Source organism: Gracilinanus agilis, chromosome 3 (assembly GCF_016433145.1).
Source record: "Gracilinanus agilis isolate LMUSP501 chromosome 3, AgileGrace, whole genome shotgun sequence".
In the NCBI taxonomy this organism is placed as follows: domain Eukaryota; kingdom Metazoa; phylum Chordata; class Mammalia; order Didelphimorphia; family Didelphidae; genus Gracilinanus; species Gracilinanus agilis.
In genome coordinates, this window is record NC_058132.1 from 263,455,961 (window position 1) to 263,465,579 (window position 9,619).

Here is a 9,619-nt window from a genome sequence, read left to right on the forward strand (position 1 = left end):
AGCCCCGGGAATGCCTTGCTGCCACAGCTGTGACAGGCTCAGGGCTCTAACCACAGCCAGCAGGGAGGCAGCTGGAGGAGAGGCATAGAGAGGGCAGCCTAACTCCCTATCTTGGCCCTCCCTCTTCTTGAGGTTTTGGCCTCAAAGTGCATCCAGCTTGACAGATAAGCTCTGCCCTGGCTTAATCTTATTAATATGGCAGATAAGAAGCCTTCAGAGGGCAGGGACGCTCAATCTCCAACACCCTTCCCCCACCCACTGCACTGAGAGCCCTTGCAAGAATCCAGCTAACTCAAATCCCAGGGCAAAGGCTGCAACTGCTATAAGAATACCTTGTAACAGGGTGGGAAGAACAGCTCCCTTCAGCTTCCACACCTTCACCTACACCTTCAGCTTCTGTTGCCAGCTGGGGAAGATCTGACCTCAGGGCTCATTAATACTCCATCAGTCAATTAGCAGAGCAGAGAAGAAGCCCCTTCAGGACAGAATAGCCCAAACTCACAGATCCAGCAAATAATCAGAGGAGCAAGTTACAGTCAATTACAGGAGGAAAAGAAGGAAAAAATATGAGTAAACAAATGAAAAAGAAAAAAAGAAATTACAATCAACATTGGCTATCCAGGTAATGAACAAAAAGCAAATGGAACAGAGGAGGATCAAGGAACATCAAGAAAAACACAGAAACTCCAGTGAACTGGACATAGGCTTTGGAAGAACTCAAAACACAATTTAAAAAACAATTAAGAGAGGCTGAAGACAATTGGGAAAAAAACTTAAAAAGCAAAATAAGTCATCTGGAAACAGAGGTATATGAACTAAAACAAGAAAATAGTGTCTTGAAAACCAGAATGGACCAGCTTGAAAACAAGACAAAGAAAGTGAAAGATGACCTACAAAGAAAATTAGACCAGAAGGAGAAGGATGAAATTTGGTCTTTAAAAATTAGAATCCAATAATTAGAAGCAAATGACTTCACAAGGCAGCAAGAGTCTATAAAACAAAATCAACAGAATGAAAAAATTTAGGAAAATATGGAATACCGCATTGATAAAATTACAGATGTGGAAAATAGATCCAGGAGAGACAATTTAAGAATTATTGGACTACTGGAAAATCATGATAAAAGAAAAAGCCTGGACATCATTTTGTAGGAAATTATCCAGGAAAACTGTCCCAGCATTCTTGAACAAGAGGGAAAAGTGGAGATTGAAAGAATCCACAGATCACCTGCTACAATTAATTCCCAATTGACAACGTCCAGGAAAATTCAAGAACTACCAGACCAAGGAAAAGATACCACAAGTTGCTAAGAAGAAGCCATTTAGATATCATGGAACTACAGTTAGGATAACACAGGACCTGGCTGCATTCACACTGATGGACCAGAAGACATGGAATATGATATTCCAGAAAGCAAGGGAACTGGGTCTACAATCAAGAATCAACTACCCAGCAAAACTGACTAACTAATTTCTTTCAAGGAAAAGTATGGTCATTTAGTAAAATAGAAGACTTCCAAGCATTCATAAAGACATAATGTTTTACAATTCTCTTATCCCAGTGATTGGCAAACTTTTTAAAGAGGGGGCCAAAGGAAAGGAAACGCTGATCTGTCGGTCTTTTTCTAAGGCAACTCTTTCGAAGTTTTATTGTATGGTATCCTATTCATTGTATTCGTCAGATTAGGAATAATGTCACGCAGCTGGATAGAACATTTCAGGGGACCGCATCTGGCCTACTGGCCATAGTTTCCCCTTCACTGTCTTATTCTATGAAAAACTCTGGGGGTTAAGCACTAATTATTATTGCCATTTTACAGATAAGGGAATAAGATGAACAGATATTAAATAACTTCCCCTGGGACATATAGCTAGAAAACATCTAAGGCTATATTTGAACTCAGGATTTTTTCACTCCATTGCTCTTTCTACTGTGAATGGCCACAAGAAGGACGAGGTTTGAGAAAAAGCCATTTATTAGCTTTGTCAAATAAAAGATCAGTGTTAACTTTAGAGAGAAGAATTTCAGTTAAATAATGAGATCAGAATCCAGATGGGTTTAGAAAGATAAAGAGGAAAGAAAATAAAGACTCTTAATATGGACAACTTTCACAAAATTTAGCTAAGAAAGGGAAGGAGAGATTTGGAATAATATCTGAGGGGATGGTAAGATAAAGTGAAAGTTCTTCAAAGATGAGAAGACTTGATTGTATTTGTATGTGGCAGGTAAAGAGTGAGGGAAAGATAGCAGTTGGAATGATGATAGGAATGATCTGTTTAAGGAGAGAAGAGGGGATGGAATCAAAAGTGTATATGGGGGTGGGGTCAGCTGGGTAGCTCAGTAGATTGAGAGTTAGGCCTAGAGACGGGAGGTCTTAGGTTCAAATCTGGCCTCAGACACTTCCCAGCTGTGTGACCCTGGACAAGTCACTTGACCCCCATTGCCTAACTTTACCACTCTTCTACCTTGGAGCCAATACACAGTATTGACTCCAAGACGGAAGGTAAGGTTTTAAAAAAAAAAAAGTGTATATAGGAAGCAGTTGGGTGGTTCAGTGGATTGAAAGTCAAGCCTAGAGACTGGAGATCCTAAGTTCAAATATGACCTCAGACACATCCTAGCTCCGTGACCCTGGGAAGTTACCTAACCCCCATTGCTTAAGCCTTATACTCTTATACCTTGGAACCAATATAAATTATTGATTCTGAGATGGAAGCAAAGTGCTGTATAAAAGCAAACTATATACAGAAGAAGTGGTCTTGGCAAAGAGAAATGCCACTTCTTTATCTGGGACCAGAGTGGATGAGCAAATGGTGGGGGGAAGATGTCTGAGTAATGGGAAATAAGGACAAAGAAAGAAGAAGCAGCTTGACTAGGTTTTTAGTTAAGAGTATAGAGGAGGTGATACCGTAAGAGACTTTAGGAAACATGAAAATATATTCTATCAATAGTCAGTCAATAAACATTTATTAACCACCTCCTGTGTGCCATGCACTACACTTTGCTGGGGATACAAATGTGAAAAAGAAAACTAGATACTACCATCAAGAGGCTTACTATCTGATGGGGGAAGACAGATAAAGGAAGCTGAAAAGAAGGGGGGATAGGGGCAGGTGAAAGGAAGGGAAGTTTTATTTTATTTATTTCTTTTTCAGTTCCTCCATTCCCTTCCCCACATCATAAAAGGTATCATCAGGCAAATATATACAAATTATATCTTCTGTGTTTCCACTTGTGGGTTCATTCTCTGGAGGCTAACACTCACAAATTATTCTTCAAATATTATATTAGATAATGCTCTATTCATTTCACTCTTCATTATCTCAGGTGGTTATTTCCATGGTTTTTATTTTTATTTTATTTTTTTAAATCTATGTGTAACTTTTTCTTCTTTAACTCTTTCTGTCTTTTTATTGTTGTTGTTTTATTTCCATGTTTTTTAAAGTCAGCCTGCTCCTAATTTCTTTTGCTGCAGTAATATTCCATCACAACCATATACCACATTTTGTTTAGCTGTTCTCCATTTGATGGACATTCCCTCTATTTCCCACTTTTTGCCACCACAAAGAGAGATGCTATAAATATTTTAGAATGCACAAGTTCTTTTCCTTTTTCCCTGATGTCCTTGGGAAATAGACCCAGCAAATGTATTGCTAGTTCTAAGAATATACGCAGTTTAATAGGTCCCTGGGTGTAATTCTAAATTGCTCTCCAAAGTGGTTAGATCAGTTCACAGTTCCACTAAGAGCATATTAGTGTTCCCATTTTTCCACATCCCCTCCAACATTTGCCATTTTGCCCTTTGGTCATTTTAGCCAATCTGATGGGTGTGAGATGATAGTTCAAAATTGTTTGCATTTGCCTTTCACTAATCAGTAGTGATTTAGAGTATTTTTTCATGTAGCTACATATGGCTTTGATTTCTTCAGAAGAGAAGCTTAAAAAAAAAAGTCTCATGTGAGAGGAGGCTCCAGCATAGAAGGTGGAGATTATCTTCTCTTGGGAAGGGTCAGTCTGAGAAAAGGTCTTGGAAGTCAAGACAACTGAAAGATAGATGTCCAGATCTTGGTGGTCTGGGGATGGCTGCAGGGATTGGAGACAGCTGTGGAGCAGGGATTTCAAACTTTTATTTTCAGTTTGGGTCAGCACATTTTAGTAGATAAAACAAGTTTGAGCTGAGAAGAAGACAATCAGAATGGCAAGAGAACTGAAGAACATGGCATGTGAAGTAGGATTGAAGGAATTGAGACTATTTAGTCTGAAGAAGAGAAGTTAGTATATGAAGGACTATCATGGGAAGGATAGATTTATCTTTTTATATTTTGTGTCCTAGAAGTAGGAGCAATGAGAAGAGAAGCAGTAGATTCAGATGAAGGTTTGATGTAGGTGTAACCCTGGTTTCTAGCCAAGCCCAGGGCATTTTGCATGATATTACCCTAATTAGTGGAGAGAATGCTGCATGACTGGATTGGGGGAGGAGTTGGTGTGAGGGCTTTGGAGAGAAGAAACATTCTTCTGGTCTTGAGAAGACAAGCCTGGTGCCAGGCTCTCTTGGGGACTGACTCCAGACATTTGAATAGAGCCAGATTTCGGGAAGGCATATAAGTAGGTCCACAACATGTCCCTGATTTTCAAATCGTTTTACTAGAAATTCTGAGGAATTTCCTATTGGGAGAGATCAAGATACCTCTCTTGTTTTAAGCTAAAATACCTCACTCCCAGCAGGAAAGTTGATTCTTTCTTTGGATTTTCTAGTATCTAATCTACATAACTTCTCCAATTTCTGTTTGCTAATTATCTGAGTAAATGGATTTACTTGCTGTTCTTTCTGTAATAGTCTTTCATGAAACTAGCATTTCATGAGAAGGCAAGTATAAGCTAAAGGCTATCTTCTCCCCTAAGGCTGCTAGGTGTTATAGTGGATAGGGCACCACTTTTGGAATCAGGAAGACCTGAATTCAACTCCCACCTTAGACACCTACTAGCTGTGTAACACTGGGCAAGTCACTATTTGCCTTAGTTTATTCATCTGTAAAATGAGCTGGAGAAGGAAATGGCAAATTGCTATAGTATCTCTGCCAAGAAAACCCCAAATGCAGGGATCCCAAAGATTTTCCAAGAACTAAACAACCTTCTTCCCTGTCTTGAAGGGAAAATAACCAGGGAAGATATTGGGTTTTATTTTGAATCTGAAAATTATGTACCCAGGCTAATAATATTTTGGGGGGGAGGATACAAATAGATATCATTTGAATACCTCTCTCAGAGACGATGGGAAAGAGTACCCAACCTTAGCTTCCTTCTCTTGATTTCCACAAGGCGAGGTTGGGTAAGATTCTAGAGATCTCTTTTCAAGTCTCCCCTTTGCCCACATCTAGAAAACTCATTTGGATATTCATATCTCACATAGACAGCACAAGAAAAACCTTTCTAGCAATTAAGGCTACCCAAGAGTGCTATGGTGTTACTTATGAGCTAATATGTTCCCATTCATTGAGGTCTTTGAGTAGTATTTGGAAAATCATTGGTTGTCAAAGGAATTCTTGGTCAGACATAGGTTGAATAAGAGTAGTTCCAAGGTCTCTGCTAGCTCTTATATTTTGTGATTATGTGACCTGATCTCTTAAGTCTGTTCCGGCTCAAAATTTTATGAAGCTAAATGTTTATTGTTGAATTTTGAATGTAGAATGCAGATGTAGTGAGGTGGAATGAGCACTGTATTTGTAATTAAGGGATCTGCTTCAACTGCCAGTTCTTCCACTTACTTTGTTAGTGATCTTGAGTGGATATATGACTTAACTTTTCTGGGCCTCAGTTTTCTCATCTATAAAATAAGGAGGCAGAACTACCCAATCTCTATCTCTCTCTCTCTCTCTCTCTCTCTCTCTCTCTCTCTCTCTCTCTCTTTCTCTTTCTCTCTCTCTCTCCCTCTCTCTCTCTCTCTGTGTCTCTCTCTCTCTGTCTCTGTCTCTCTGTCTGTCTGTCTCTCTCTCCCAGTTCTGAATCCAAGAGTTTATCATAAAAACAAATTTGCTTCACTATAAATTTCATGTTTTTAATAAACATATAGGCAAAAACATCTATTGTCAAAACCATGCTTTTAAAAATATTTCTAAACATGAAGAGTTCATGACTTTGTACTTATTACTTAAAAATTCAAGTAGTAAAAGTATAATTATTCTCCATAGATAAAATCAATACATTCCTACATTAAAGTTATTTTGTTTGAGTTATGTTCAGGTGGTAGAAATTTACAGCCTATCCTCCTGCTCTGATTGTCAACTCTCAACAGAAATCAACCAAAGGGCAGATCCCTAGTTGGGTGGGGATGAGAAGGTCTTTCCTTGGAGTTGATGAATGCTACAGAAGTCTTAGGCTAGGGCAGTGATGGGCAAACTATGGCCTGCAGGCCAGATGTGGCCCCCTGAAATGTTCTATCCTGCCCTGCTACATTATTCCTAATCTGAGGAATACAATGAGTAGGATACTAATACAATGAAACTTGGAAAGAGCTGCCTTAGAAACAGATGGACAGATCATTTCCTTTCCTTTGGCCCCCTCTTGAAAAAGTTTGCCCATCACTTGGCTAGGGAACTCCTTGAGAAGGAAACTCTTTTTTATAAGGGGAGTCGATACCTTTTTTATAGCTTAAATAATAATCTTATAGAGAAGTAGACCTTGAACTCACCTCTTCATGACTTACTTCATCGCTTGCTCTTTTTTTTTTAACCCATACATTCTGTCTTATAAAATTGATACTAAGTATTGATTCTAAGGCAGAAGAGCAGTAAGGGCTTGGCAACTGGGGTTAAGTGACTTGCCCAGGGTCACACAGCTAGGGGAAATCTGAGGTCATATTTGAATTCAAGTCCTCCAGACTTTCAGTCTGGCTCTCGTACCTACTGAGCCACCTAGCTGTCCCTACTAGTTCTTTAGACTATTCCATGGTTGCCTCTGTTTTCTTAGACACATTAGCCATAGACTGTCTTCACACAATTCATTTTGTAATCATCACACAAAATTAAAAGAGTAACTAAATTGTGGTTTTATTTTGGAATGTTTCCTTTTGAATTGTTATCTGAAACATATTCTTGACATTCTGTGACTATTAGGCATTAGTGTCCTCTATTGACTTTGTTCATTTAACTCTGAGTGAGTATATTTAACAATCTCCTTACACATGAGAAATGGTTCTAATTCTTTTATTATTTTCCTTCCTGAAGACAAGTTCCCCTTACACTGATTTATATTTCATTCTGTTCAAATAGGACTAATAGAATTCCTTCCCTTTCCCTTAAATCTTAGGGCAAATATCAAGCACTCATAGAAATTCCTATATTAGACAGAAAAAAGAGAAGACTCACCTACCAGGGCAAACAAATATCCTAAGGATTTCTCCTAGCAGCAAGGTCATACCCTTTTCATTCTTTTATTCAGCAAGCTGTTTACTCTAAATGGCCAACATCACCTTAGTAGTTTGTGGGTTAGTTTGGATAGAGTTACCTTCTCTCCACCCCAATGCCTCACAACAATCAAGTGAAAAAATCCTTGCTGATTTCTTTCTCAGAGAAAGGAGGTAAGAGAGGTCCAGCAAAAAATGCACTGATTGTAGAGTCTGAGGACTTGGATTCAAATCAGATACCTCTGATCCTTACTCCCTATCTGACTTTAGGCAATTCGCCCTCCCCATGCCTCAGATTCCTTATCTGTTATAAGAATATGAGATAGATCATCTTTAACAAACCTTCAAATTCTGTCATCTCTGGTCCTTAGCTCTTGGAGTGGTCTGTCTGAGTCAGGACTTAACTAGTGAAGTCCTCTGTCATCTGAAAATAAGGAATCATTTATCTTTAGTTGGCTTCAGAACCTTGGGTACATAAAATAGGGGAAATCCAAGTCATCTGATTCCACTGCAGATGGAATTAGATGCCTGGGATTTGAAATACATAGTAAACTATTTACTATCTCTGACTTTAGGCAAAGTATAGAGAAAAAAATGTAAAGTGATCATGGGATAGTGGCAAGGTGATCCCTGAGGTGGAGTATACTCCTAATCTTGTCTGCTGGAGTTCATGTAGACATTTGGTAGGGCTGAGGTCTGAAGACAATAAGGAATATTACTGTGCCACAGTAAGTGATGACTATGAAGAATTCAATGAAGCATGATAATCTTTTTGGGGTTGAGTCAGAGTAAAATAAGCAGAACTAAGAAAATAATATAATGTCTACAACAATGTCAATGGGGGGAAAAGGAATAATGAAATTGAATGTTGTATAATTATAATGACCAATAAAATTGTCCCTGGAGAAATAGTGAGAAAAGTCACCTTCCTCTTTTCTTTGCAGTGGTTGGAGACTATAAGTTAGGAATACTGAATATATTATCAGGCCCTGTTGATCCTGTTGATCTCTTGGTTGGTTTTGCTGACATTATTTAAAAAGAATGACTGATACAAGGGATAGTTCATTGGGTAAGAAGAAGTAGTAGGAATATATTTGGAAATGAAAATAATCTGAAACCAAAAAATATGAATAAAATATTTTAAAAAATATTTAGAAGTGGAAGAAACTTTACATCAAGAGTGTGGAGCCGGTTCCAACCAGAGTTAAGTGTTAAATTTTTACTATAAGCAAAGTTTAATCAATATTACAAATAGGGTTTGATTTGCAGTTTTGTTGATTGAATTTGAAAGTCATTTAAAAATGTTAATAATTCAGATTAAACGTAAATGTGTGTCTTTTTTAAAATTTAGAATATTTTTCCATGGTTACATGATTCATGATCCCCCCAACCCTCCTGGAGCTGACAAGAAGTTCCACTGGGTTATACATGTATCATTATTCAAAATCTATTTCCATACTATTCATATTTGCAGTAGAGCAATCCTTTAATGTTAAAACCCTAATCATATCCATATCAAATTATGTGATCAACCATATGTTTTTCTTCTGTGTTTCTACTCCCACAGTTCTTTCTCTGTATGTGGAGAGTGTTCTTTCTCATAAATTCCTCAGAATTGTCCTGGGTCATTGCATTGCTGCTAGTAGAGAAGTCTATTACATTCGATTGTGCCATAATGTATCAGTCTCTGTGTACAATGTTCTGGTTCTGCTCCTTTTACTCTGCATCAATTCCTGGAGGTTGCTCCAGTTCTCATGCAATTGTTCCAGTTCATTATTCCTTTCGGCACAATAATATTCCATCACCAACAGATACTACAATTTGTTCAGCCATTCCCCAATCGATGGATACCCTCCCATTTTCCAGATTTCTGTCACTACAAAGAGCGCAGTTATAAATATTTTTGTACACGTAATTTTCCTTATTATCTCTTTGGGGTACAAACCCAGCAGTGGTATGGCTGGATCAAAGGGCAGGCAGTCTTTTAAAGCCTTTTGGGCATAGTTCCAAATTGCTATCCAGAATGGTTGGATCAATTCAGACTCCACCAGCAATGCATTAATGTCCCAATTTTGCCACATCCCCTCCAGCATTTATCACTTTCCTTTGCTGCCATATTGGCTAATCTGCTAGATGTAAGGTTGTTAGAGTTGTTTTAATTTGCATTTCCCTAATCAGGAGGGGTTTAGAACACTTTTTCATGTGCTTATTTATAGT